Genomic DNA, 27,792 nt, shown 5'->3' with positions numbered 1-27,792 from the left:
CTCTGTATGTACTATTTCAAAGTAAGAAATAGCATGCACAGAGTCCAAGGGTTCCCCTTAGAGGTAAGATAGTGGCAAAAGAGATAATTCTAATGCTCTATTTTGTGGTAGTGTGGTCGAGAAGTAGGCTTATCAGAGGGTAGTGTTAAGCATTTGTTGTGCACACACAGGCAATATAAGAGGAACACACACTCAAAGACAATTCCAGGCCAACAGGTTTTTGTATAGAAAAATATATTTTCTTAGTTTATTTTAAGAACCACAGGTTCAAGATTTACAAGTAATACCTTTCATTTAAAGTATTTCACTTAGGTAACTTAAGAACTTTGAATCAGAAAAATAGCATGTACAGTTTTCACAAAAATGGCAATAAGCTTTTTTTAAACTAGACACTGCAATTTTCAACAGTTCCTGGGGGAGGTAAGTATTTGTTAGTTTTGCAGGTTAGTAAACCACCTGCAGGGTTCAAAGTTGGGTCCAAGGTAGCCCACCGTTGGGGGTTCAGAGCAACCCCAAAGTTACTACACCAGCAGCTCAGGGCCGGTCAGGTGCAGAGGTCAAAGTGGTGCCCAAAACGCATAGGCTTCAATGGAGAAGGGGAAGCCCCGGTTCCAGTCTGCCAGCAGGTAAGTACCCGCGACTTCGGAGGGCAGTCCAGGGGGGTTTTGTAGGGCACTGGGGGACACACAAGTCAGCACAGAAAGTGCACCCTCAGCGGCACGGGGGCGGCCGGGTGCAGAGTGCAAACAGGCGTCGGTTTGTAATGGAGTTCAATGGGAGACCAAGGGGTCTCTTCAGCGATGCAGGCAGGCAAGGGGGGGGCTCCTCGGGGTAGCCGCCACCTGGGCAAGGGAGAGGGCCACCTGGGGAACGCTTCTGCACTGGAGGTCGGATCCTTCAGGTCCTGGGGGCTGCGGTGCAGTGTCTTTACCAGGCGTCGGGTTCTTAGAAGCAGGCAGTTGCGGTCAGGGGGAGCCTCTGGATTCCCTCTGCAGGCGTCGCTGGGGGGGCTGAGGGGGGTCAACTCTGGCTACTCACAGGGTCGTAGTCGCCGGGGAGTCCTCCCTGTAGTGTTGTTTCTCCGCAGGTCGAGCCGGGGGTCTCGGGTGCAGACTGCAAAGTCTCATGCTTCCGGCGAGAAAAGTGTTGTCTTTATTGCAAAGATGTTTCTTCTTTGGAGCAGAGCCGCTGTCCTAGGGAGTTCTTGGTCCTTTTAGATGCAGGGTAGTCCTCTGAGGGTCCAGAGGTCGCTGGACCCTGTGGAACGCGTCGCTGTTGCAGTTTTTCTTGAAGTGGGGAGACAGGCCGGTAGGGCTGGGGCCAAAGCAGTTGGTGTCTCCGTCTTCTCTGCAGGGCTTTCAGGCCAGCAGTCCTTCTTCGTCTTCAGGTTGCAGGAATCTATCTTGCTAGGTTCTGGGAGCCCCTAAATACTCAATTTAGGGGTGTGTTTAGGTCTGGGGGGTTAGTAGCCAATGGCTACTAGCCCTGAGGGTGGCTACACCCTCTTTGTGCCTCCTCCCTGAGGGGAGGGGGGCACATCCCTAATCCTATTGGGGGAATCCTCCATCTGCAAGATGGAGGATTTCTAAAAGTCAGAGTCACCTCAGCTCAGGACACCTTAGGGGCTGCCATGACTGGCCAGTGACTCCTCCTTGTTTTTCTCATTATCTCCTCCGGCCTTGCTGCCAAAAGTGGGGCCGTGGCCGGAGGGGGCTGGCAACTCCACTAGCTGGAGTGCCCTGGGGTGCTGTAACAAAGGGGGTGAGCCTTTGAGGCTCACAGCCAGGTGTTACAGTTCCTGCAGGGGGAGGTGAGAAGCACCTCCACCCAGTACAGGCTTTGTTACTAGCCACAGAGTGACAAAGGCACTCTCCCCATGTGGCCAGCAACATGTCTGGTGTGTGGCAGGCTGGTAAAACTAGTCAGCCCACACTGGAAGTCGGGTATGTTTTCAGGGGGCATCTCTAAGATGCCCTCTGGGGTGTATTTCACAATAAAATGTACACTGGCATCAGTGTGCATTTATTATGCTGAGAAGTTTGATACCAAACTTCCCAGTTTCCAGTGTAGCCATTATGGTGCTGGGGTGTTCGTGTATGACAGACTCCCAGACCATATACTCTTATGGCTACCCTGCACTTACAATGTCCAAGGTTTTGCTTAGACACTGTAGGGGCATAGTGCTCATGCACCTATGCCCTCACCTATGGTATAGTGCACCCTGCCTTAGGGCTGTAAGGCTTGCCAGAGGGGTGACTTACCTATGCCATAGATAGTGTGAGGTTGGCATGGCACCCTGAGTCATTTTCTCCCCACCAGCACACACAAGCTGGCAAGCAGTGTGTCTGTGCTGAGTGAGGGGCCTCCAGGGTGGCATAAGACATGCTGCAGCCCTTAGAGACCTTCCCTGGCATCAGGGCCCTTGGTACCAGGGGTACCAGTTACAAGGGACTTACCTGGATGCCAGGGTGTGCCAATTGTGGAAACAAAGGTACAGGTTAGGGAAAGAAGAGTGGTGCTGGGGCCTGGTTAGCAGGCCTCAGCACACTTTCAAATCATAACTTGGCATCAGCAAAGGCAAAAAGTCAGGGGGTAACCATGCCAAGGAGGCATTTCCTTACAGATTTTTTCTGAGTTTTCATCAGGACCAGTTATGATTGTTGTCGTTTAAAATTTGCCTTCCAGCCTGTTTGACTGTCGAGGGCATACCGATGAAGAACTGTTGGTGCGTGCCGTTATGAAGCATGCTATGATGCTTTACTATAGCCTTAGATCCCGCCGTAGCGGGCTCTACCGGCTATTAAAGGCCCGCTCGGCTCGGGCATTTAACAAGGGAGAGGGACTTTAATAGCCGGTAGAGCCCGCTACGGCGGGTTCTAAGGCTATTAGAACATTCTGCCACACAGGGCAGAATGTTCCATTAAAAAAAAAAAAAATGTTCACGGAGCCAGAGGGGATTAATATCCCCTCTGGCTCCATGAGGCTTTGTTCACAGCTGTTGCTGTGAACAAAGCAAACATTGGAATGTTGGCGCTGCGGGCTTTTACCGGCCAGTAAAAGCCTGCAGCACTCCATTGTTTTCAATGGAGCCCCCAGCATTCCAATGTTCTAATATTGTCAAATGTTCCCGATTACTTGGGGAGGTTTCTACTTCCACGGCCCCTTTTAAAATTGATCTGCCCTTCTTTTGTTGCGGTATTAAAAGATTAGTATGTCCGGGCGGTTCTAATTTTTGCAGGACGATGCCCCATGAGCTGAACGTACCTTGATATTCTAGATCTGTTAGGTGACAGATGTGTGTTATAATATTGTAACACCACACCACACATACACAGCACACACAACACAAAGCAACAGAAGGTAACATAACAACATATGATAACAGATATGTTGGTTCACTTAAATGCTTAAGTAGGTTTAGATCATAAGCATGTTAAAAGTGCCTTTGAATATACAATATACAATTGTTCACTTCCACCCCCCTGGGTATCTGAGTACCTCTGGGTCTTGATCCCAACGCTTGATTTTTTTGTCTTAAATGTTCAGAGGTGACAAGTTAAAACCATCTGCTCTGTATATGCGAAGATCCTGGAGGGGGCTGAGCAGAATGTGTCAGGAAGGAGAGTAATGCAGAGCGAGGCATGCAATGTAAAAAGACAGGGAGAAACAGAGCCTCAAATGAAAATGTTATTGCACCCAAAGGGTCCTCTCCAGATGGTCTCACTCCTCCAGTCTTAAGGGTGAAGAGCGTTGTATACGTGTTTGTGGTCAGTCATTGTTTAGTCGCTTGAGTGTTTGTGGTCAGTCACGTGAACTAACTCAACGCACCAGTATTATATGCGAAAATAAATCTGAGGGACATTCTAAGAAATCTGCAGAAAGGAAAAGGCCAAAATGCAAAATACATATATACATCTCATGAAGTACCACGCACTGTGTTTATGTACAGAGATCCATAATGTTTGGTTTGAACCCTTCTTGGTAAAAATAGGTTCTCTGGTCTCACATAAATGCATCGCATAATGTGTGCATTACCGCAGAAATATTTCTGCTGAATCACATATTTTATCAATAATGACAGGGCTGTAGAATTTCACTAAATAAAAAGGATTAAGGACTCTTTTCCGTGTGAAACAGTAGAGATCCCAGTGGAAAAGTAGTAGGCCTGTAACTCTGTGGTCCAAGGTTCGAAGTCGTCCTCTGCTAGTCATTTTGACTTCCAGCACCATATTTTCATTTAACAGTTCATGATTAGTTCTGTATTATCTTCCGCTGAAGGAAAACGTAATATTTTATTTTCCACTCCACAAGTGGAAAGAATGATGCATCATATGCGGCTATAGACTTATACGACAGCGCCATCTACTGTCTATCAATTGAAGTATCCAACGCATTGTTTAGATAATAACTAGCAATGTGGGGTGAGGTAAGGCTGCTACTTCCTGTTAATGTAATACAGAATTGTGGCATAGCATTATTTTTGTTGCTCAATGCAGCTAAAACACTTGCATTTTTCCCAAAGGGTACATTATAAATGATGCGAAGCTTCTAAGTACACATTAGAAGCAGGTTTCCAGGTAATCTATGAGAGCTTGGTCCACATTTATGTTTATATAAAACAAGAGTTTTTAAATGCAATTATTTTTTTAATTGAGAAATTAGGGTAAATTCATGGGAGTCAATTTTGGAGTTTAAAAGAACAACTTTTTGACCCCGACGTGATTTGAACACGCAACCTTCTGATCTGGAGTCAGACGCGCTACCGTTGCGCCACGAGGTCTACTGTTCTGTTCAACAGGATGACTTACAAGTAAGCAAAATGATTTCTTGCTCGTCAAACTTTCCAGAGTAATTAACGAGATTAAAGTACATGAAGCTATTCTACAGGCCTGGCACTAGGTCACTCTAAAGTAAACATTTACAGTCCATTCAATAACACAGACCATCCATGCGATATGTATTACTACATTTTCATGACACCCTTGTACTTGCTTTGTTGCTGGCGCTGCTAATGTATAGTCCTGTCAAGTGTGACATAGACTATGAAAAACACATTTCTTGTATCATCAGCAGCGAAAGATCAGACATTTGTAACACAAGTCAGCCGAGATCCCATAAACTCAGCAAACAGAGTTTTTTGTTAATATGCCACTCTCCTCGAGGGCACAGAGTCAGAACTCTGCCTCCTTGGCCTCAATTGTTAGTAGCTTTGCTTTGGTGGGCGCACTGTTACTGGGTGAATGGGAGAGTCACGCATGAGTCCAAGTGGAGAGATGATTTTGGAGTGAACTGTGCCAGTGGACATCACTCAAGTGTGTCACGGAGAATACTCAAATAGCGACAGAAAATGCTGCCCGCCCCGAAATATCCTTGCACAGGGATACCTTGTTGAAGTTGCTACTCGCGCTAGGAAATTCTCCTCCTTAACTTTTCAGTTAATTTCAAGTATTTTCTATCCTTTGAAGGGTGTGGCCCCAGGAACATCACAATGGTATCTATCAACAGTGCAGCAGGTGCAGTGGCACTGAGGTTGTTGAATTTGAGCGGACCACTACATCCCAATTAGGCTTTTTGCTACTTAACCAGAGGACATGGATGCATTTCCCTTGCTTGCATGAGGGCACCATGTACCCTCACTGCACCACTGGCCAAGATATCCATTGCAAAGGTTTGTACTAATGTTTAAGTCAGGCAAGGAAGGAGTGCACATGACCTAGATTTTGATAGATGATATCACAATTAATAAAAATAAGTTAGATGACTATGACTAGTGGGAGAAAAATGTGAAACAGAAATCTATAGAAAAAAAATCACTGGCAGATTGAACTTGCCACTTTTCACGACTGTATTCCACTTGTTGGATTTAGTGGAATTTTGGAGCTATTGCACATTTTGTGCTCTTTCAAACCCCCACTGTGAACCACCACGAAACACCATGAACCACCAACTGCAAACTATTAATCAGAACAAGCATTTGCAATTCTATAGGTCTTGCATTTTCTTGAGTTTGAGCTATTGGCATTGTAAATTCATAACTGGACTTTCCTTGCCTAAACGTCTGAACAGAAATTGGGAAATCAGGCTGGAAAAGTATTTTCTTTTTGTTTTAACAGAATGAAACATCTTGAAAGCCTAATTGCCTTCCATTTCAACAAAGCTCGAATGAAGTTAACAATAGCAGAGCAGCCTGAGAAGATTTTTTTTCCCCCAATAAAGGAGGTAAGAAATGCCCTATGTGCTATGTCGTGAGAGCTGGCAGGGAGGGGTCCTTGAGAAAGAGACTCAAGATGCATGTGAGGCTAAGCAAGATTCACATTATTGCTTCTAGGTTTAGCTACATTGTACCAGAAAGGGCATATTGTGGCTTTCGTGAACAGTGAGCTAAACAATGGTGTGTTTCTTTTTTAAAATAAGCGTATTTTAGGACCCGGAGGTAAACGAGGACAGCACTGGAATAAAGCCAAAACAAATGTCAGCGAAATGGGAGGAGGTGGGAGGAATGAAATGCTGCAACAAAACGCAGGTCGCTACCAGCCTAAAACGCCCACAGTGAAAAGGGAGTACCAAAGAAATAACAAAAATAGTCAGTCCCAGCAACAGATAAAGAAACCAAAGTGGATCAGTACAGTAGTTGGTCACTGCTCTGAAACAGTACAAGGAGTGAGAAAAAGGCAGAACTGACCACTAGCGATTTTTAAAGGACACTGCAACCAACAAATGAAATTGCTTTAAGCCATAAGAAGTATTCTAAAAGTGGACACGAGGCCGATGGCTTACGCTCGACCAAAAAATGGCACAAAAATGGCAAAAAAAGGGGGGGTGGCCTGACGCAGAAGAATGTGGCAGCTAAGCCTGGTCCTGGTGTGCCGTCTCCCTGATGCCATAAACCCTTCAGTTCTTCAGAGCTGAGATTCCCCACTGAGGCCCAAAGCATGAGGATAAGCCTTCAGATCGTGTAGAAGCAAAAACTGAAGCCTGTAGGAGGCTGGACTGGCTTGTAGTGAGTACCAAGGGGTACTTGCACCTTGCACCAGGCCCAGTTATCCCTTATTAGTGTATAGGGTGTCTAGCAGCTTAGGCTGATAGATAATGGTAGCTTAGCAGAGCAGCTTAGGCTGAACTAGGAGACGTGTGAAGCTACTACAGTACCACTTAGTGTCATATGCACAATATCATAAGAAAACACAATACACAGTTATACTAAAAATAAAGGTACTTTATTTTTATGACAATATGCCAAAGTATCTTAGAGTGTACCCTCAGTGAGAGGATAGGAAATATACACAAGATATATATACACAATAGCAAAAATATGCAGTATAGTCTTAGAAAACAGTGCAAACAATGTATAGTTACAATAGGATGCAATGGGGAAACATAGGGATAGGGGCAACACAAACCATATACTCCAAAAGTGGAATGCGAACCACGAATGGACCCCAAAGCTATGTGACCTTGTAGAGGGTCGCTGGGACTATTAGAAAATAGTGAGAGTTAGAAAAATAACCCTCCCCAAGACCCTGAAAAGTGAGTGCAAAGTGCACTAAAGTTCCCCTAAGGACAAAAGAGTCGTGTTAGAGGAATAATGCAGGAAAGACACAAACCAGCAATGCAACAACTGTGGATTTCCAATCTAGGGTACCTGTGGAACAAGGGGACCAAGTCCAAAAGTCACAAGCAAGTCGGAGATGGGCAGATGCCCAGGAAATGCCAGCTGCGGGTGCAAAGAAGCTTCGACTGGACAGAAGAAGCTGAGGTTTCTGCAGGAACGAAAAGGGCTAGAGACTTCCCCTTTGGTGGACGGAACCCGTCTTGCCTTGTAGAGTCGTGCAGAAGTGTTTTCCCGCCGGAAGGACGCCAACAAGCCTTGCTACACGCAAATCGTGCGTTTGGCGTTTTTGGACGCTGCTGGGGCCCAGGAGGGACCAGGAGGTCGCAAATTGGACCTGCAGAGACAGGGGACGTCGAGCAAGACAAAGAGCCCTCACTGAAGCAGGTAGCACCCGGAGAAGTGCCAGAAACAGGCACTACGAGGATGCGTGAAACAGTGCTCACCGAAGTTGCACAAAGGAGTCCCACGTCGCCGGAGACCAACTTAGAAAGTCGTGCAATGCAGGTTAGAGTGCCGTGGACCCAGGCTTGGCTGTGCACAAAGGATTTCCGCCGGAAGTGCACAGGGGCCGGAGTAGCTGCAAAGTCCCGGTTCCCAGCAATGCAGCCCAGCGAGGTGAGGCAAGGACTTACCTCCACCAAACTTGGGCTGAAGAGTCACTGGACTGTGGGGGTCACTTGGACAGCGTCGCTGGATTCGAGGGACCTCGCTCGTCGTGCTGAGAGGAGACCCAAGGGACCGGTAATGCAGCTTTTTGGTGCCTGCGGTTGCAGGGGGAAGATTCCGTCGACCCACGGGAGATTTCCTCGGAGCTTCTGGTGCAGAGAGGAGGCAGGCTACCCCCACAGCATGCACAAGCAGGAAAACAGTCGAGAAGGCGGCAGGATCAGCGTTACAGAGTTGCAGTAGTCGTCTTTGCTACTATGTTGCAGGTTTGCAGGCTTCCAGCGCAGTCAGCGGTCGTTTCCTTATCAGAAGGTGAAGAGAGAGATGCAGAGGAACTCGGCTGAGCTCATGCATTCGTTATCTAAAGTTTCCCCAGAGACAGAGACCCTAAATAGCCAGAAAAGAGGGTTTGGCTACCTAGGAGAGAGGAAAGGCTACTAACACCTGAAGGAGCCTATCAGCAGGAGTCTCTGACATCACCTGGTGGCACTGGCCACTCAGAGCAGTCCAGTGTGCCAGCAGCACCTCTGTTTCCAAGATGGCAGAGGTCTGGAGCACACTGGAGGAGCTCTGGACACCTCCCAGGGGAGGTGCAGGTCAGGTGAGTGGTCACTCCCCTTTCCTTTGTCCAGTTTCGCGCCAGAGCAGGGGCTAAGGGGTCCCTGAACCGGTGTAGACTGGCTTATGCAGAATTGGGCACATCTGTGCCCAACAAAGCATTTCCAGAGGCTGGGGGAGGCTACTCCTCCCCTGCCTTCACACCATTTTCCAAAGGGAGAGGGTGTCACACCCTCTCTCAGAGGAAGTTCTTTGTTCTGCCATCCTGGGCCAGGCCTGGCTGGACCCCAGGAGGGCAGCTGCCTGTCTGAGGGGTTGGCAGCAGCAGCAGCTGCAGAGAAACCCCAGGAAGGGCAGTCTGGCAGTACCAGGGTCTGTGCTACAGACCACTGGGATCATGGAATTGTACCAACAATGCCAGGATGGCATAGAGGGGGCAATTCCATGATCATAGACATGTTACATGGCCATATTCGGAGTTACCATGGTGAAGCTACATATAGGTAGTGACCTATATGTAGTGCACGCGTGTAATGGTGTCCCCGCACTCACAAAGTTCAGTGAATTGGCTCTGAACAATGTGGGGGCACCTTGGCTAGTGCCAGGGTGCCCTCACACTAAGTAACTTTGCACCTAACCTTTACCAGGTAAAGGTTAGACATATAGGTGACTTATAAGTTACTTAAGTGCAGTGTAAAATGGCTGTGAAATTACGTGGACGTTATTTCACTCAGGCTGCAGTGGCAGGCCTGTGTAAGAATTGTCAGAGCTCCCTATGGGTGGCAAAAGAAATGCTGCAGCCCATAGGGATCTCCTGGAACCCCAATACCCTGGGTACTTCAGTACCATATACTAGGGAATTATAAGGGTGTTCCAGTAAGCCAATGTAAATTGGTAAAAATGGTCACTAGCCTGTCAGTGACAATTTGGAAAGAAATGAGAGAGCATAACCACTGAGGTTCTGATTAGCAGAGCCTCAGTGAGACAGTTAGTCACTACACAGGTACCACATTCAGGCACACTTATGAGCACTGGGGCCCTGGCTTACCAGGGTCCCAGTGACACATACAACTAAAACAACATATATACAGTGAAAAATGGGGGTAACATGCCAGGTAAGATGGTACTTTCCTACACAACCCCCCCCCCCCAAACGAAGGACAATAAGACTAGCCATTACCTGATGAGTCTTCATTGTCTAAGTGGAAATATCTGGAGAGTCCATCTGCATTGGAGTGGCTACTCCCAGGTCTATGTTCCACTGTATAGTCCATTCCCTGTAGGGATATGGACCACCTCAACAATTTAGGATTTTCACCTTTCATTTGTTTTAGCCAAAGTAGAGGTTTGTGGTCTGTCTGATAAATGAAGTGAGTGCCAAACAGGTATGGCCTCAACTTCTTCAGAGCCCAGACCACAGCAAAGGCCTCCCTCTCAATGGCAGACCAACACTTTTCTCTAGGGGTCAACCTTCTACTAATAAAAGCAACAGGTTGATCCTGGCCCTCAGAATTAAGTTGTGATAGGACTGCCCCTACTCCTAATTCAGATGCATCAGTTTGGACATAGAATTTTTTAGAGTAACAAGGGCTTTTCAGGACAGGTGCAGAGCACATGGCCTGCTTCAGCTCCTCAAAAGCTTTCTGACAGTTTGCTGTCCATAATACCTTTTTAGGCATTTTCTTGGATGTGAGGTCATTAAGAGGGGCTGCAATGGAGCCATAGTTCTTAATGAACCTCCTGTAATACCCAGTGAGGCCTAGGAAGGCTCTCACCTGAGTCTGAGTGGTAGGGGGGAACCCAATCAATAATAGTTTGGATTTTCCCCTGAAGTGGTGCAATCTGTTCCCCACCAACAAGGTGTCCCAGATAAACCACCTTACCCTGCCCTATCTGGCACTTTGAAGCCTTGATAGTGAGGCCTGCCTTTTGCAGAGCCTCCAAAACTTTCCAAAGGTGGACCAGGTGATCATCCCAGCTGGAGCTAAAGACAGCTATATCATCCAAATATGCTGCACTGAAAGCTTCCAGCCCTTGCAGGACTGTGTTCACCAACCTCTGAAAAGTGGCAGGTGCATTTTTCAAACCAAAAGGCATTACAGTAAACTGGTAATGTCCTCCAATGGTAGAAAATGCAGTCTTAGGTTTAGCATCTTCTGACAATTTGATCTGCCAATACCCTGCAGTCAAATCAAAAGTGCTTAGATACTTGGCAGATGCCAGTGTATCTATGAGCTCATCTGCCCTGGGTATAGGGTGAGCATCAGTTTTGGTTACCAAGTTGAGACCTCTATAGTCTACACAAAACCTCATTTCCTTCTTTCCATCTTTAGAATTGGGTTTTGGTACCAGTACCACAGGAGAAGCCCATGGACTGTCAGAGTGCTCAACCACTCCTAGTTCCAACATTTTCTGAACTTCTTGCTTTATGCAGTCCCTGACATGGTCAGGCTGCCTATAGATCTTACTTTTGACAGGTAAACTGTCTCCAGTATCTATAGTGTGCTCACACCAAGAAGTGGTGCCTGGCACAATGGAGAAGAGTTTTGAAAATTGTCCTAGGAGATTTATGCAATTATCTTTCTGCTCAGCAGTAAGACAATCCGCCAAAACTACACCTTCCACAAGAGCATCTTGTTCTGTGGAAGAGAAGAGATCAGGTAGAGGATCACTGTCTTCTTCCTGTCCCTCATCTGTTGCCATGAGCAGGGTGAGATCAGCCCTGTCATAGTAGGGTTTCAGGCGGTTGACATGGAGCACCCTAAGGGGACTCCTGGCAGTGCCTAAGTCAACCAAGTAGGTGACTTCACCCTTCTTTTCAACAATTGTGTAGGGTCCACTCCATTTATCTTGGAGTGCTCTTGGGGCCACAGGCTCCAAGACCCACACTTTCTGCCCTGGTTGGTACTGAACCAAAACAGCCTTCTGATCATGCCATTGCTTCTGGAGCTCTTGGCTGGCCTGAAGGTTTTTACTGGCCTTTTTCATGTACTCAGCCATCCTTGATCTGAGACCAAGTACATAATCCACAATATCCTGCTTAGGAGCTTTTAAAGGTTGTTCCCAACCCTCCTTTACAAGTGTGAGTGGACCCCTAACAGGGTGTCCAAAAAGAAGTTCAAAGGGGCTGAAGCCCACTCCTTTCTGGGGTACCTCCCTGTAGGCAAAAAGGAGGCATGGTAGAAGGATATCCCATCTCCTGCGGAGTTTTTCAGGGAGTCCCATAATCATGCCTTTGAGAGTTTTATTAAATCTCTCCACCAGTCCATTTGTTTGTGGATGATAGGGTGTTGTGAACTTGTAAGTTACACCACACTCCTTCCACATGGCCTTTAAGTATGCAGACATGAAATTGCTTCCTCTGTCTGATACTACTTCCTTTGGGAAGCCCACCCTGGAAAATATTCCCAGGAGGGCCTTTGCCACTGCAGGAGCTGTAGTGGTCCTTAAAGGAATTGCTTCAGGATATCTTGTGGCATGGTCCACTACCACCAAGATAAACCTATTGCCTGAAGCAGTAGGAGGGTCAAGGGGGCCAACTATGTCAACCCCTACCCTTTCAAAGGGAACCCCAACCACAGGCAGTGGGATAAGGGGTGCCTTTGGGGTGCCACCTGTCTTGCCACTGGCTTGACAGGTTTCACAGGACTTGCAAAATTCCTTTGTGTCCTCAGACATCCTAGGCCAATGAAACAATGGTACCAATCTGTCCCAAGTTTTCATTTGACCCAGGTGCCCAGCTAAGGGAATGTCATGTGCCAGTGTTAGGAGGAACTTTCTGTACTCCTGAGGAATCACTAATCTCCTGGCAGCTCCAGGTTTAGGATCTCTATGCTCAGTGTACAAGAGGTTGTCCTCCCAGTAAACTCTGTGAGAGTCACTGACATCCCCATTAGCTTGTTTGACAGCTTGCTGTCTGAGACCCTCTAATGTGGGACAGGTTTGCTGTGCCACACTCAGCTCCTCCCTGGCAGGCCCCCCTTCACCCAAAAGCTCAGCAGTGTCTACTTCCAGCTCCTCTGGTGTAGGTTCTGCACAGGGAGGGAATTCTTCTTCCTCAGAAGTTGAATCCACTGTAGAGGGAGGGATAGTAGGAAGTGGTTTGCTTCTACTAGCCCTAGCTTTAGGGAGCACTTGGTCCATTGTTCCAGGATCCAAGCTTCCCTGTCCTTTTTGCTTTTTGGCCTGAGCCCTTGTCAAAGCAAAAATATGCCCTGGGATGCCCAGCATTGCTGCATGGGCCTCCAACTCCACATCTGACCAAGCTGATGTCTCCAAATCATTCCCTAATAGACAGTCTACAGGTAAATCTGAAGCTACCACAACTTTCTTTGGACCAGTTACCCCCCCCCCCAGTTGAGATTTACAACAGCCATGGGGTGGCTTTGTGTTATGTTGTGAGCATCGGTTACTTGGTACTGGTGTCCAAGTATGTGTTGTTCAGGGTGCACCAGTTTCCCAATCACCATTGTGACACTGGCACCTGTGTCCCTGTAGGCCTGGACCTCAACACCATTTATTAGGGTTAGTTGCTTGTACTTCTCCAAGTTATGGGGGCAAGCAACCAAAGTGGCTAAATCAATAGCCCCTTCAGAGACTAAAGTAGCCTCTGTGGTCTCCCTAATCAGACCAACCCCAACTAAATTACCAAAAGTGAGCCCAGCTACTCCCTTGGATTGGCTATTAGTAGGTTTGCTCCCACCACCACTGCTATTAGTAGGGACACTAGGTGTAGCAGTAGGGGTTGTAGTGGTAGGAGCTGTGGTGCCTTTCTTTGGACAACTGGGATCTGTTGTCCAATGGCCTTTTATTTTACATAAATAGCACCATGGTTTCTTTTCCTTGTTCTGATTAAAGGAGGATTTGGACCCACCACCCCCACCAGAGTGTTTTTGTGGGCCTGATGAAGATTCATTTTTAGATTTGTCCCCACCCTTGTCAGAAGACTTACCATCCTTCTTTTTGTTGCCATCTTTGTCACCCCCTGTATGAACTTTTCTGTTCACTCTTGTTCTGACCCATTTGTCTGCCTTCTTTCCCAATTCTTGGGGAGAGGTCAGATCAGAGTCCACCAAGTACTGGTGCAACAAATCAGACACACAATTATTAAGAATATGCTCTCTCAGGATTAAGTTATACAGGCTGTCATAATCAGTAACTTTACTGCCATGTAACCACCCCTCCAAGGCCTTCACTGCCTGGTCAATGAAATCAACCCAGTCTTGTGAAGACTCCTTTTTGGTCTCTCTGAACTTTATCCTGTACTGTTCAGTGGTTAAGCCATAACCATCCAGGAGTGCATTCTTAAGAACTTGGAAATTATTGGCATCATTTTCTTTCACTGTAAGGAGCCTATCCCTACCTTTTCCACTAAATGATAGCCATAGGATAGAAGCCCACTGCTTTTGAGGGACATCCTGTACAGCACAGGCCCTCTCAAGTGCAGCAAACCACTTGTTAATGTCATCCCCCTCCTTATAAGGGGGAACTATGTTGTGCAGATTCCTGGAATCATGCTCTTTTGCAGGATGACTATGGGGAATACTGCTGCTGCCACCATGGGTTTCTAAACCCAACTTCTGTCTTTCCCTCTCTACTTCTAAAGACTGTCTATCCAAATCCAGCTGTTGCTTCTTGAGCTTCAGTCTGGTTTGTTCCACTCTCAATCTATTGAGCTCCCTTTCTAACAATCTGTCATCAGGGTGGGTGGGAGGGACATTTCTAGATACAGAGGTATGATGGGAATGAACAGAAGGAGACCTGTCCCTTACAGAGGGCACCCTAACAGCTTGGCTACCAGTATAATGTGAGAGCACACCATTAGTATGGTGTGATTCAACCTCTGTACCAACTATGCTAGACTGTCTAGTAATGGGCAGGCTGAGAAGTTTCTTTCCTGAACCTTTTCCTGGGGGAGTCCCTGGATCAGATTGAGAACCATTAGCTACTTTTTCTACAGATTGGGCACTTATGGCCTTATCCTGTACTCTAAGCATATTAATTAACAGTTCTAAGGAAGGATTCTTCCCTACACTCAAACCTCTCTCTATGCAGAGACTCCTTGCTCCTTTCCAGCTAAGGTGATCATATGCAAGTTTGGACAGTTCAACATTTTTTCCTGTGCCAGACATTTTTTAGAGAGAGTTAAAGTGATAGAAAAAGAGTAAAAAGTTTTCAGAACTTTTTGGAAAGACAGAAAAAAACTTTTAAAACTTTTAAGAACTTTTTGAAAGTTTAGAAGTACTTTTCAGCACTTAGAAAAGAGTGAAAAGAGGAAATGCAAAACTTTTTGGCTATGTGTATATACACTGACCTTGTTTTGTATATTTTTCTCTTATGAAAAGTACAATGACAAGAGTGGTAAGTAGTCTCAAGCACTTATCCCACCACTGCACAACCAATGTAGGAGGCTGGACTGGCTTGTAGTGAGTACCAAGGGGTACTTGCACCTTGCACCAGGCCCAGTTATCCCTTATTAGTGTATAGGGTGTCTAGCAGCTTAGGCTGATAGATAATGGTAGCTTAGCAGAGCAGCTTAGGCTGAACTAGGAGACGTGTGAAGCTACTACAGTACCACTTAGTGTCATATGCACAATATCATAAGAAAACACAATACACAGTTATACTAAAAATAAAGGTACTTTATTTTTATGACAATATGCCAAAGTATCTTAGAGTGTACCCTCAGTGAGAGGATAGGAAATATACACAAGATATATATACACAATAGCAAAAATATGCAGTATAGTCTTAGAAAACAGTGCAAACAATGTATAGTTACAATAGGATGCAATGGGGAAACATAGGGATAGGGGCAACACAAACCATATACTCCAAAAGTGGAATGCGAACCACGAATGGACCCCAAACCTATGTGACCTTGTAGAGGGTCGCTGGGACTATTAGAAAATAGTGAGAGTTAGAAAAATAACCCTCCCCAAGACCCTGAAAAGTGAGTGCAAAGTGCACTAAAGTTCCCCTAAGGACAAAAGAGTCGTGTTAGAGGAATAATGCAGGAAAGACACAAACCAGCAATGCAACAACTGTGGATTTCCAATCTAGGGTACCTGTGGAACAAGGGGACCAAGTCCAAAAGTCACAAGCAAGTCGGAGATGGGCCGATGCCCAGGAAATGCCAGCTGCGGGTGCAAAGAAGCTTCGACTGGACAGAAGAAGCTGAGGTTTCTGCAGGAACGAAAAGGGCTAGAGACTTCCCCTTTGCTGGACGGAACCCGTCTTGCCTTGTAGAGTCGTGCAGAAGTGTTTTCCCGCCGGAAGGACGCCAACAAGCCTTGCTACACGCAAATCGTGCGTTTGGCGTTTTTGGACGCTGCTGGGGCCCAGGAGGGACCAGGAGGTCGCAAATTGGACCTGCAGAGAGAGGGGACGTCGAGCAAGACAAAGAGCCCTCACTGAAGCAGGTAGCACCCAGAGAAGTGCCAGAAACAGGCACTACAAGGATGCGTGAAACGGTGCTCACCGAAGTTGCACAAAGGAGTCCCACGTCGCCGGAGACCAACTTAGAAAGTCGTGCAATGCAGGTTAGAGTGCCGTGGACCCAGGCTTGGCTGTGCACAAAGGATTTCCGCCGAAAGTGCATAGGGGCCGGAGTAGCTGCAAAGTCCCGGTTCCCAGCAATGCAGCCCAGCGAGGTGAGGTGAGGCACCAAACTTGGGCTGAAGCGTCACTGGACTGTGGGGGTCACTTGGACAGCGTCGCTGGATTCAAGGGACCTCGCTCGTCGTGCTGAGAGGAGACCCAAGGGACCGGTAATGCAGCTTTTTGGTGCCTGCGGTTGCAGGGGGAAGATTCCGTCGACCCACGGGAGATTTCTTCGGAGCTTCTGGTGCAGAGAGGAGGCAGGCTACCCCCACAGCATGCACAAGCAGGAAAACAGTCGAGAAGGCGGCAGGATCAGCGTTACAGAGTTGCAGTAGTCGTCTTTGCTACTATGTTGCAGGTTTGCAGGCTTCCAGCGCAGTCAGCGGTCGTTTCCTTATCAGAAGGTGAAGAGAGAGATGCAGAGGAACTCGGCTGAGCTCATGCATTCGTTATCTAAAGTTTCCCCAGAGACAGAGACCCTAAATAGCCAGAAAAGAGGGTTTGGCTACCTAGGAGAGAGGAAAGGCTACTAACACCTGAAGGAGCCTATCAGCAGGAGTCTCTGACGTCACCTGGTGGCACTGGCCACTCAGAGCAGTCCAGTGTGCCAGCAGCACCTCTGTTTCCAAGATGGCAGAGGTCTGGAGCACACTGGAGGAGCTCTGGACACCTCCCAGGGGAGGTGCAGGTCAGGGGAGTGGTCACTCCCCTTTCCTTTGTCCAGTTTCGCGCCAGAGCAGGGGCTAAGGGGTCCCTGAACCGGTGTAGACTGGCTTATGCAGAATTGGGCACATCTGTGCCCAACAAAGCATTTCCAGAGGCTGGGGGAGGCTACTCCTCCCCTGCCTTCACACCATTTTCCAAAGGGAGAGGGTGTCACACCCTCTCTCAGAGGAAGTTCTTTGTTCTGCCATCCTGGGCCAGGCCTGGCTGGACCCCAGGAGGGCAGCTGCCTGTCTGAGGGGTTGGCAGCAGCAGCAGCTGCAGAGAAACCCCAGGAAGGGCAGTCTGGCAGTACCAGGGTCTGTGCTACAGACCACTGGGATCATGGAATTGTACCAACAATGCCAGGATGGCATAGAGGGGGCAATTCCATGATCATAGACATGTTACATGGCCATATTCGGAGTTACCATGGTGAAGCTACATATAGGTAGTGACCTATATGTAGTGCACGCGTGTAATGGTGTCCCCGCACTCACAAAGTTCAGTGAATTGGCTCTGAACAATGTGGGGGCACCTTGGCTAGTGCCAGGGTGCCCTCACACTAAGTAACTTTGCACCTAACCTTTACCAGGTAAAGGTTAGACATATAGGTGACTTATAAGTTACTTAAGTGCAGTGTAAAATGGCTGTGAAATTACGTGGACGTTATTTCACTCAGGCTGCAGTGGCAGGCCTGTGTAAGAATTGTCAGAGCTCCCTATGGGTGGCAAAAGAAATGCTGCAGCCCATAGGGATCTCCTGGAACCCCAATACCCTGGGTACTTCAGTACCATATACTAGGGAATTATAAGGGTGTTCCAGTAAGCCAATGTAAATTGGTAAAAATGGTCACTAGCCTGTCAGTGACAATTTGGAAAGAAATGAGAGAGCATAACCACTGAGGTTCTGATTAGCAGAGCCTCAGTGAGACAGTTAGTCACTACACAGGAAACACATTCAGGCACACTTATGAGCACTGGGGCCCTGGGTTACCAGGGTCCCAGTGACACATACAACTAAAACAACATATATACAGTGAAAAATGGGGGTAACATGCCAGGCAAGATGGTACTTTCCTACAAAGCCCTACAGAGTCTCACTGTACACTATTGAGCCTTACACCCTGCCCGACAGCCAGGCGCCCGCCACCATGACCGCTCTCGTCTGCTCAATATGGCTTGGACTGAACCCCAAGATGTAACACAATTGCGTGGCTCATTAGTGCATAAAAGTCGCTGTCTCATCTCTACATACACCTGACACAAAAATGAGTGCCTCCCCTGTATATTTTGCCTAGCACGATATGAGTGCTCTCATCTTAACAAACCACCTTTTGCCATATGATTCGCACCAAAGGCCGACCATAAATGAGCTTTTAGCCCTGAGCTGCTGGTGTGGTAACTTTGGGGTTGCCTTGAACCCCCATCGGTGAGCTGCCTATGCCCCAGGACTGAGACTTGTAAGTGTTTTACTTACCTCCTAATCTAACGTTTACTTACCTCCCCCAGGAAATGTTGATTTTTGCACTGTGTCTACTTTGAAAATAGCTTATTGCAATTTTTACAAAGGCTGTACATGATATTGTTTTCATTCAAAGTTCCTAAAGTATCTAAGTGAAGTACCTTGCATTTAAAGTGTTTAATGTAAATCTTGAACCTGTGGTTCTTAAAATAAACTAAGAAAATATATTTTTCCAATATAAAAACCTATTGGCCTGGAGTAAGTCTTTGAGTGTGTGTTCCTCATTAATTGCCGGTGTGTGTACAACAAATGCTTAACACGACCCTCTGATAAGCTTACTGCTCAGCATTTTTGCTACACTCAGCGGCTGCTCTGAAATCTTGCGAGTCGCGTAGGTCCATTGGTGTATAAGCGGCTTCAGAGTTTACACCTGCCGGCTGTGCGACGACTGCCTCTGGATCAGGGTCCTCCTGAAAGCCCATATCTTCATAGACTTGTGAATTCGGTGGTGCAATACAGTTTTCATCATCTTCACTGTCGATGAAGTTGATTGAATCATTTAATTAGTCTTTCGAGGCTTCGCGGCCGTCGCCTTCAACCTTAATAGGGGATTTCAGTTGCGGCAAATCCTAGAGGCTGAGCTTTTCAAGCCGCTCGCAAACTTCCTTTTGAAAATCGGTAACGTTGGAACCCCCCTCTGTAGGGGCAGCCAGCTGTGCATTCTCATCCACACCGGAGGTGTTAGGGACCGATAATATCTATTGATAGTGTTCTGGGCACCTGAGGAGGCGGCTTTTCTGGTGAGCGGACTGTATCTCTTCATAATGCCTTGACAACCTATTTCAGAAATGGTTCTCGGTTTGGCGTGCTGCTCTGGCCGGCTCCTTATATGTATTCAATGGTTCAAAAAGGGCGTACGCCTCTACAACATAGCGGTCACATGCTCACCTTGACGGCTCTGATACGTTGAGGGGTTACACGTAACAGTAACCATATGTCATGACCTTTGCAGCATTTGCCCAGCCCCTCTTTTTGGATTAGTTGGTAGGGTGGAGGTTTGTCATTACAACCCCAATGCTCTGCCCTGCGAAGTGGCCCCCCAGGCAGCCACTCGGTCCTGAATGTCTGACATGTCCACACTTGTCCTCTTAGGCCATGAAGCATGCCGCACACCTGCACAGCCGCCATTTCACACAGTCCATAGACCTACACACAAGGGACAGCATCAGGGCACGTGACTAACACAGCATCACATCATGTCACAACCCACGTGACTCACCTACGTCATTACTTACGTCATCACGGGGCAGGGTACCCACGTCATTGCCTACGTGATCACGGGGCGGGCACCTGTCAAAAAGTTTGATGGAAGGTATCCCCTTATACAACTGAGGGGCAACTTCCTGAGACAGTCAGATTGTCCTCGCATTCGGTAGAAATGTAGTGAACTATAGAAGTTTCATATTTAATAATCCAACCACCTCTACTAAAGAAAGCGGCCAGAGCTCTGATTTGACAACCGGTCTTTTGTGTTATTCATGTGTCAGATTCTCTGAGTTTCTAAAGCAATTTCACCTTAAATAAGAAGATTAATCCGTTCAGCTTTGCTGCCCTCTGACAACGAAGACTGAAAGGACAGGGTTTTAGCTATCAGTAACTTTGCAGCACTGTTATGTTTCAATGGCACCGGTGATACCAGCCACAAGGTTTGCACTGTCACCCCTAAAGTCTTTAGTCATTGAGGGTCACCTGACATAAGCTTTCAAGGTAAGTCGAACAATTAAATGTATATTTTTGTTAACAGCATTTTCTCACCAAGCCTGAGCGAAGTTTTATTACACCAGCAAGATCTGCGAATTTCACACCATGCAATACTCACAGAACTTCATGAATTTCATCAGTGAGAAATTAATTTCTCACATTTTTTTTTTTTTACAAATGAGAGACAGCAAACTACTCCCCTCGCTAATCTCACAGTCGTTTAAGCACAATAAATCCACTAAACCTCACAGCATTATAACACATTTCTGTGAAACAATGTTTTTCTGTTTCACACAGTTGTAGTTTTTACCAGCTGAGCCAACTGTCCGGACTACTGCAAAGAACCGACCTTGGTCTAACATTCGGGGCAATAAACCAGCGCCTCTTTCAGAAAGGGTTAATCTCCCGTTTTGTGAATGATTTCTTAACAAGTAGAAAGTGCAGGAATGGCCGCAGCAGACCCCGGAAAATCCCCAGTGGGTTGAGGGTCTGGAGATGCTACTAGCGCTGAAAGGGCTGAGGGATTCACTGTCCTACAGAACAGCAAAACAGAACTGAGGCACTGACTTACAGTTCCCACGTCATCATGTACAGGATGTGCAGCTGCAAACACGTACTAGTTCTTGCTATGGAGCCAGATCTCGAAGTACTGGAGTAATTCACGATTCTGTTCAGAAGTGGCTGCACATACGTTCACCCGGTGTGTCAGCTGCCGGTGCAGCCCTGCAGGGGGAGATCCAGAACATAAACCTGTGGGTGGAAATGCGTCCGAGTCGCTCCGGCCTCTCCGTGATATTCATTCCTCGTGGTTTCCTTAGTTCTGTATCCTTGTGAGTCAATGTCAGTCGTGAGACAGACTAAATGATTTACTATCAAAGTGAAACTCACACAGTAATAATGAAATTATATTATTGCACAAAAATATATACTGCGTTGGCCGGGAATCGAACCCGGGTCAACTGCTTGGAAGGCAGCTATGCTCACCACTATACCACCAACGCTTGCTACTATTGTAGGAGCTGCTTTCCCTCTGAGAAATAACACAAGCCCGCCGATATCTTCACAGAAGAGTTATTCTGCAGCTAAGGCGAGCATTCCCGCACAGACTTTTCACTCCACTCACCCGTCTAAGAGCCCCCAGATAGTCCAGTTTTAACAGCCCCTCCGCGGGACTGAGCACCAATAACTGAAGCCATCAATTCTACTCAGACAGAAACCAGCAGCATCACCCAAACTCCGCAATTTAATCGTATGCTGACTTCCCTCCGGTCCTAGCAGTAGGTTAGCCTTAGTATTATGGGCGCCAGGGTCAGAATGGACATGAGCCCCAGAAACCTCTGGGCCTCGGTGCCACTCTACCTGCTGCACGCCCTGTGGCCTACAACAGTGAATTCGACCTGTCGAGGGGCGGTAAACCAACCTGCAGGGGGAGATCCGTGGTGTCAATCAAGGGTTATCCAGCTCCAGACAATCTGTTTTAAGGAAAGCGATGGTGCCCCCTCCCCATTTCCCCACCCGCCATCCAACCTCACCCTTATTTCAAGAATCTCTACATTGTCACTAGAAAGAAGCCCGGCACAGAAGAGAAGCTTTCAGAGCTGCCGGGAGAGGGTTGAACCTTCAGTTTACAGAAGCCGAATAGTTCACCCGACTCACCGCTGCATTAAAGGGACCTCACGGGCCTCTCGGAGGCAGAATGTAGCAAGAATCCATCTGAGGTCACGGGGGTCCGCACATCGACTTCACGCGCTGGAAAGAACAAGATGGGACCGGTGCTGTGGGGGGAGAAGCACCTCATTCTATGGGGCATCCTTTAATACACCCCGTCTGGCCAGGGGTTCCTGGGGTGATGGAACATCATCCCAGAGACCCCCCATATCTTGTCTGAATGCTGAATAAACACGCGGGGAAACTTGCGGAGGGTGATAAATGCGCTCTTATCACTGGCCGGTCAGACCCTACTAGCTGGCTGCTGACCGGGGCATCCATTCCAGGTTTTCCCGGGTCAGTGCGTGATGTGCTGCTCCAGTCCAAGTTTTTAGTTTGAATTCTGGGAGTTTTAGTTTTATTTATTCCATTATAAAACAGGACTACAAGTCCAGAATTCAAAGTAAAAAAAACTCGGATTGGAGCAACACATAAAGAATGGACCTGGGAAACTTGGCAGCTATGCTGGTGCCACCCTGGAGGGTTGGTACCACAGAGTGTGGCATGTTCTAGGGGTGGAAAACCTCACACATTCTGATACGGGTCCGGATGCCGTATCCCACTGGTGGGGGCCCTGCTCCTGACGTTAGTTTACAAAAGACCACACGGGCCTTACATGCCCAAGAGCACACGAATGGTACTACTGCAGCCTGGGGCAGGAAGGAGAGATGGACTACAGGGAAAGGCGCTGCTGAGCTTCAGTCCTTCCGGTTTCACCATCACGAACGGGTCAGTTTCTGAGAAAACACATTAAAGTGGGGAACGGGAGAGACAGAGTGTTTCTCTTCATGTCTGGAAACGTGTAAATGTTATTCTTAAAAAGAAATCAATAAGGGGACCAATCACAGCAACAAAAACGAAACGCCGCATCAATGCATCGAAGCAAGGTAGTCAAACGACAATTGCTGAACCCTGCAAGCTCCGCATGCCATGATTCACCATGGTATCCAACCGAACCCCCCCCGCCCACAGCGCCCAGCTCACTGACACAACCTCATCTGAAGCAAGGTTAACCCACTGACAAAACCTCACCTGAAGCCCAACTCACTGACACAACCTCACCCGAAGCCCAACTCACTGACACAACCTCACGCAAAGCAACCCCAACTCACTAACACACCTCACCCGAAGCCCAACTTACTGACACAACCTTACCTGAAGCAAGCCCAACTCACTGACACAACTTCAAGCGAAGCAACCCCAACTCACTAACACAACCTCACTGAAGCCCAACTCACTGACACAACCTCACCCGAAGCTCAACTCTCTGACACAACCTCACCTGAAGGAAGCCAAACTCACTGACACAACCTCACGAGAAGCAAGCCCAACTCACTAACACAACTTCACGCAAAGCAACCCCAACTCACTAACACAACCTCATGCGAAGCAACCCCAACTCACTAACACAACCTCATGCAAAGCAACCCCAACTCACTAACACAACCTCATGCGAAGCAACCCCAGCTCATTGACACAACCTCACCCGAAGCAAGCCCTGACCAGCCCACCCCTGTGGGTGCACTGATATCTGTAGTAACTGACAACACCCTCCAATGGTCGCTGCCCCTTAAAACCTAGTGAAAACACATGCACAGCTGCAGAGGCACACAACTGTGTTTAGACCTTCTACAACCCCCTCCTGCCTCCCATGAATCAGTGATCTACTCTTCCTCACAGTGGCTTACACTTCCTGAGACAAACAAGCCCCACATAGTACAGCAGGACTCGTCTTAAGCACATCAGCCGGATTGTGGGTGTCCACAAAGGCATCAAACCTGTGAAGAGTCTCAGACTGAGGACCTGCACCTACACTGCACCACACACCTCCCCCCCTGTCCTACTGACTAACAGAGCACCATGTGGTAACCCTGCATCCAGAGGTGGACTCACTCACCCGGTGGCGCATATTCTAAAGTGTTCACAATTTCAATACCTGAAATACACCGGTCCAATCCCTAAACACCAGCACACAACCTCACAATTAGAAGAACCAGTGAAACGATCGACAGCCTCAGCCGGGCGCACACTGAATGTGTTTGTCGCTTCCAAAAAACTTGCAGCAACACTCTGCTCTTTGTCAAGAAGAATGAGAGGCCAAGAAGGTGACAGATGTGTGTTATAGTTTCAAGTTTAAATTTATTGGCACAGTTAGTTAAAACCATTGCAATTCAAACATACATATTTGTAGAAATACTTAGCATACTCACTGTATTAAATAGAGACTCATAAAAACATAAAATGCTTGTTTAAACTAAAACTTATCATAATGATCAATTTGTGCATGACTAAAATGTTCTCTACTGATTCCAACCTTACTCTTGGTCTTAAATTTAGGACTTTCTTACTCCCGTGCAAAACTGTGATTGTAGATGAGTAGGGCTCAGGGAATACTAAAAATGACGAACACTAAGTTATACCTGAGAATGTTTTCTGGCTGCAGCTAACCTGTTGGGTGCTTTACTAACATAAAATGATAACCCGTGCGCACTCGGCTTAGACTTTATTCTCTAGTTCTTTCTGGGCCTGTACCATAAATTTGGTCCCCCGACAAGAAAAGAGAATTGAGAGTCCGCTGAGCCAACTGATGACGGCTGGCCTGCATGTTCAATATCCTAAAAATATTTTTCAGATACAATATCCTGTAACCTAGCAACGCCGGGCACACACAGAAAATGTGTTCTAAGGACTCCTGTCTGTATCCACACAGTCGACAGGAATGTGTCGGATCTTGTTGTCTCCATGAAGGGACCATATCTTTCGTTTCCATCAACCCAAATCGAAAGAGCATGAACTAGTGTTCCAGCAACTGGTTGAAGGATGCTGCTAAATATTCCTGTACCCGTAAGGTTTTGTAAGATGTTGTTACAATCCTGGCGTGCTGTCTTCTTCTTCCCAATTTTTGTTTGTCAGAATTTAAAGATTTTATCTTAGTGACAGCATTTGCCTTCCGGTAAATCTCCTTTTTGCCCAGGTTCTGCTCCCAGGCTTCTGGCAGACCTAGCACTTTAAAACAGTTGTTTAAATGCTGACCACAGGTGCCTTTATTGTTGTGACCCTGTTGCTCCTCGATTTCCATCCAACATAGGTTATTTAAGGTACCAATCTCTGCTGTACGCATCCTCCAGCATAATTTGGTGAAAGCACATTTACTCTGAAATTCGTAGTTTTTCAGACCCAATTCTAGGCAGACCTGGACTGGACATGCTGGTCGGGGTATCCGAAAAACCATTTTGTAGGCCTTTGTCTGGACTTGATTGAAAAAAACTGCCTCCTTCCCCAGCATGATTTCGGCGCCATAAGTGACAGTCGGCATTAGTCGTGCTGCCATGACTGAAAGGAGGTGTGAATATGACGGGCAGCTCAGTTTTTGTTTTAGTATTTTGAAGCCATAGGTCAATGAAAGGGCTTTAGCTTGAGCAACAGCAAGCTGTGGCTTGAAGGTCAAGAGGCGGTCCATGGTGAATCCCAAATATTTGTATGTGGGGGCAGCCTCCACCCGGGTTCCCTTTATGAACCATGAAGAAGATTTGTACTTTATGTCTACTAGGCGGCCAACCTTAGTTTTACTCAAATTCAATTCCAGACCTTGCATTGTTATGTATGTATGAAATGCGTTGATGCTATGCTGTAGGCCGACTTGTGTTTGGCTGAGTATGACTGTCGTCTGCATACTGTAGCCATGCTATTCCTTTCTTGGGCAATATTGGCGGATGGCTGTTTACCGATGCTAGAGCCTCAGCTAGGTCGGCAAGATATAAGTTGAACAGCGTAGGAGCTAATACATTCTTGTTTTAGTCCTTTTGCCATCAATATTCTGTTGGTGAGGTAGCCACCTTCTTCGATTTTTACTTGCGCCCAAGTGCCTATGTACAAGTCCATCATTGCATTGAGAAGGCTACAGGGTAAGCCCCAACCTTTCAGTTTGTCCCATAGGTGGGTTCTTGGTACGAAATCAAACCCTGCCTTTAGATCAATAAAACATGTGAATAGCCTTTTCTTCTTAAGCCTGGCTTTGTTTCCCAACAGAGCCAGGGTTGTCAGGTTAGTGGAGGCTCCCATACCAGTTCTGAAACGTGTCTGGCATTGTGGAATTAGATGTCTGTCATGAATCCATTCTGCTAGTAGTTGCAGTAAACATGCTGAGTAGAGTTTTATTTCCACATCTATCAATGCTATTAGCCTGTAGTTTGAAGGGCTAGCGGGGTTGCCTGCTTTATATATTGGATGGATGATACTGCCTTTCCATGCGTCTGGTAGACCCGTGGTGCCCTGGGGGTCATCAAAAAGCAGCATCATATATTGTGCCCAGAATGAAGGGTCTCCTCTAAATAGGGCATTTGGCATTCCGTTCCGGCCAGCTGAGCCTTCCAGTTTTAATTTCTTTATAAGGCTTATCACCTTTTCGATGTCGATGCTCTTTAGTGTGTACTTTTGTTCATTTTGGTTTATAAGTAAATCTGTTTGCGTTGTCTCTCTGAAACCAAAGTTATCTTACTTGGGTCATTGGCTGCCTGAGTGGCCTCCTCCTTCATATGGTGTACTGGGCGTGAGAACATTGTTTGTATGTGGGCTTCCCATGTGGCCGCATCAATTCCGGTGTTCATATGTCGATTTTTTCCCCTGATTTAGTACATTTATCAGTTCCCAGAACTTTTCATTATTTTTCTGTTTGTTGGACATGAGCAGCTTGGTCCACAAATCCTCATGATACCTCCGTTTTGCCATCCAGCTATTTTTCTTGTATTTGGCTCTTAGCTCAGAGAGCCTTGTGTTGTCAGATTTCCTTCCCCAGCGTGTGTCCTTTAGGACTTCTTTTAATTCTCTAGAGACTTGATTTTTCTGATTATGCAGTGTTTTGTTAAACCATGGCTTTTCTGCTCTGCCGCTCTTAACTTTGTTTTTTGTTTCTATGACCTAAATTGGGAGACTTTTTTTGATGGAAAATGTATTCATTAAGGAATCACACAAGTGCGTCCTATCGGTCACTCGTTCTCCTAGAGGATGATTTTCTTGTTCCTGCATTCTTAGTGTTTCTTTAAGCTCATTAATTGTGCCAGCACTGCGGTACACTTCTTCCATTACTATACCGAGGCCTGGCCCCTTCCATTTAAATTGTTTTGTGTCATAAGTCACTGGGGCTGAAATTATGATATTGGCAGAGGGTAGCCGGTTCCATTCATTCCGGATCTTAATGAGTTGTGGGAAGTGATCGCTCTCAGTGCGTTCTTGGATCCTATATGCTAAAACCAATGGCAGTGCAGTTTCATTGATAAATGTAAAGTCGATGTTAGATTTTTTTGTGCCACTTAAGAAGGTTACTTGTGCGGATGAAGCATCCTCAGGAAGAGGAATCAGGCAACGCAAACACAGGGTTTCAAGCTTTGAGTTAATGTATGTTCCATTTAGAGGTTTTGTGCTGCACTTTCTCAAATCAAGGTTGAAATCGCCAGACAGAATGAGGATTGCGTCCTTATTTTGCTTCTGCAGCATTTTTACAATGCTGATCAACGTTTCCATATTTTCTCTGTTTTGCATTTTATTAGGATGATTATATACATTGATCAGTAGTAGGGTTCTGTTGTTGCCTAATGGAGCCCAGTGTTCCAACATAGTTGGTAGCAGCCAGTCAATGCCCAGGTCGATCTGTTTGATCACCCAGTTGATTTTCGTGGAGCAGTATGTTGTAAGGCCCCCCTTGGGGTGTCCGTGACTTTGAG

The 27,792-nt window shown here is 46.9% G+C and overlaps 2 non-coding genes across 2 annotated transcripts; both read right to left on the bottom strand.

Moving 5' to 3' along the window:
* Positions 1-4,708: 4,708 nt before the first annotated feature.
* On the bottom strand, positions 4,709-4,780 carry TRNAW-CCA (transfer RNA tryptophan (anticodon CCA)). The gene has a single exon. It is a non-coding gene; the product is annotated as a tRNA-Trp (tRNA).
* A 16,514-nt stretch (positions 4,781-21,294) lies between these two features.
* Positions 21,295-21,366, bottom strand: TRNAG-UCC (transfer RNA glycine (anticodon UCC)). Its single transcript has one exon. It is a non-coding gene; the product is annotated as a tRNA-Gly (tRNA).
* Between the last annotated feature and the right edge of the window lie 6,426 nt (positions 21,367-27,792).

Source organism: Pleurodeles waltl, chromosome 12 (assembly GCF_031143425.1).
Source record: "Pleurodeles waltl isolate 20211129_DDA chromosome 12, aPleWal1.hap1.20221129, whole genome shotgun sequence".
NCBI lineage: Eukaryota > Metazoa > Chordata > Amphibia > Caudata > Salamandridae > Pleurodeles > Pleurodeles waltl.
The sequence above is the reverse complement of the archived record's forward strand: the minus strand, read 5'-3'. Positions and strand labels throughout refer to the sequence as shown.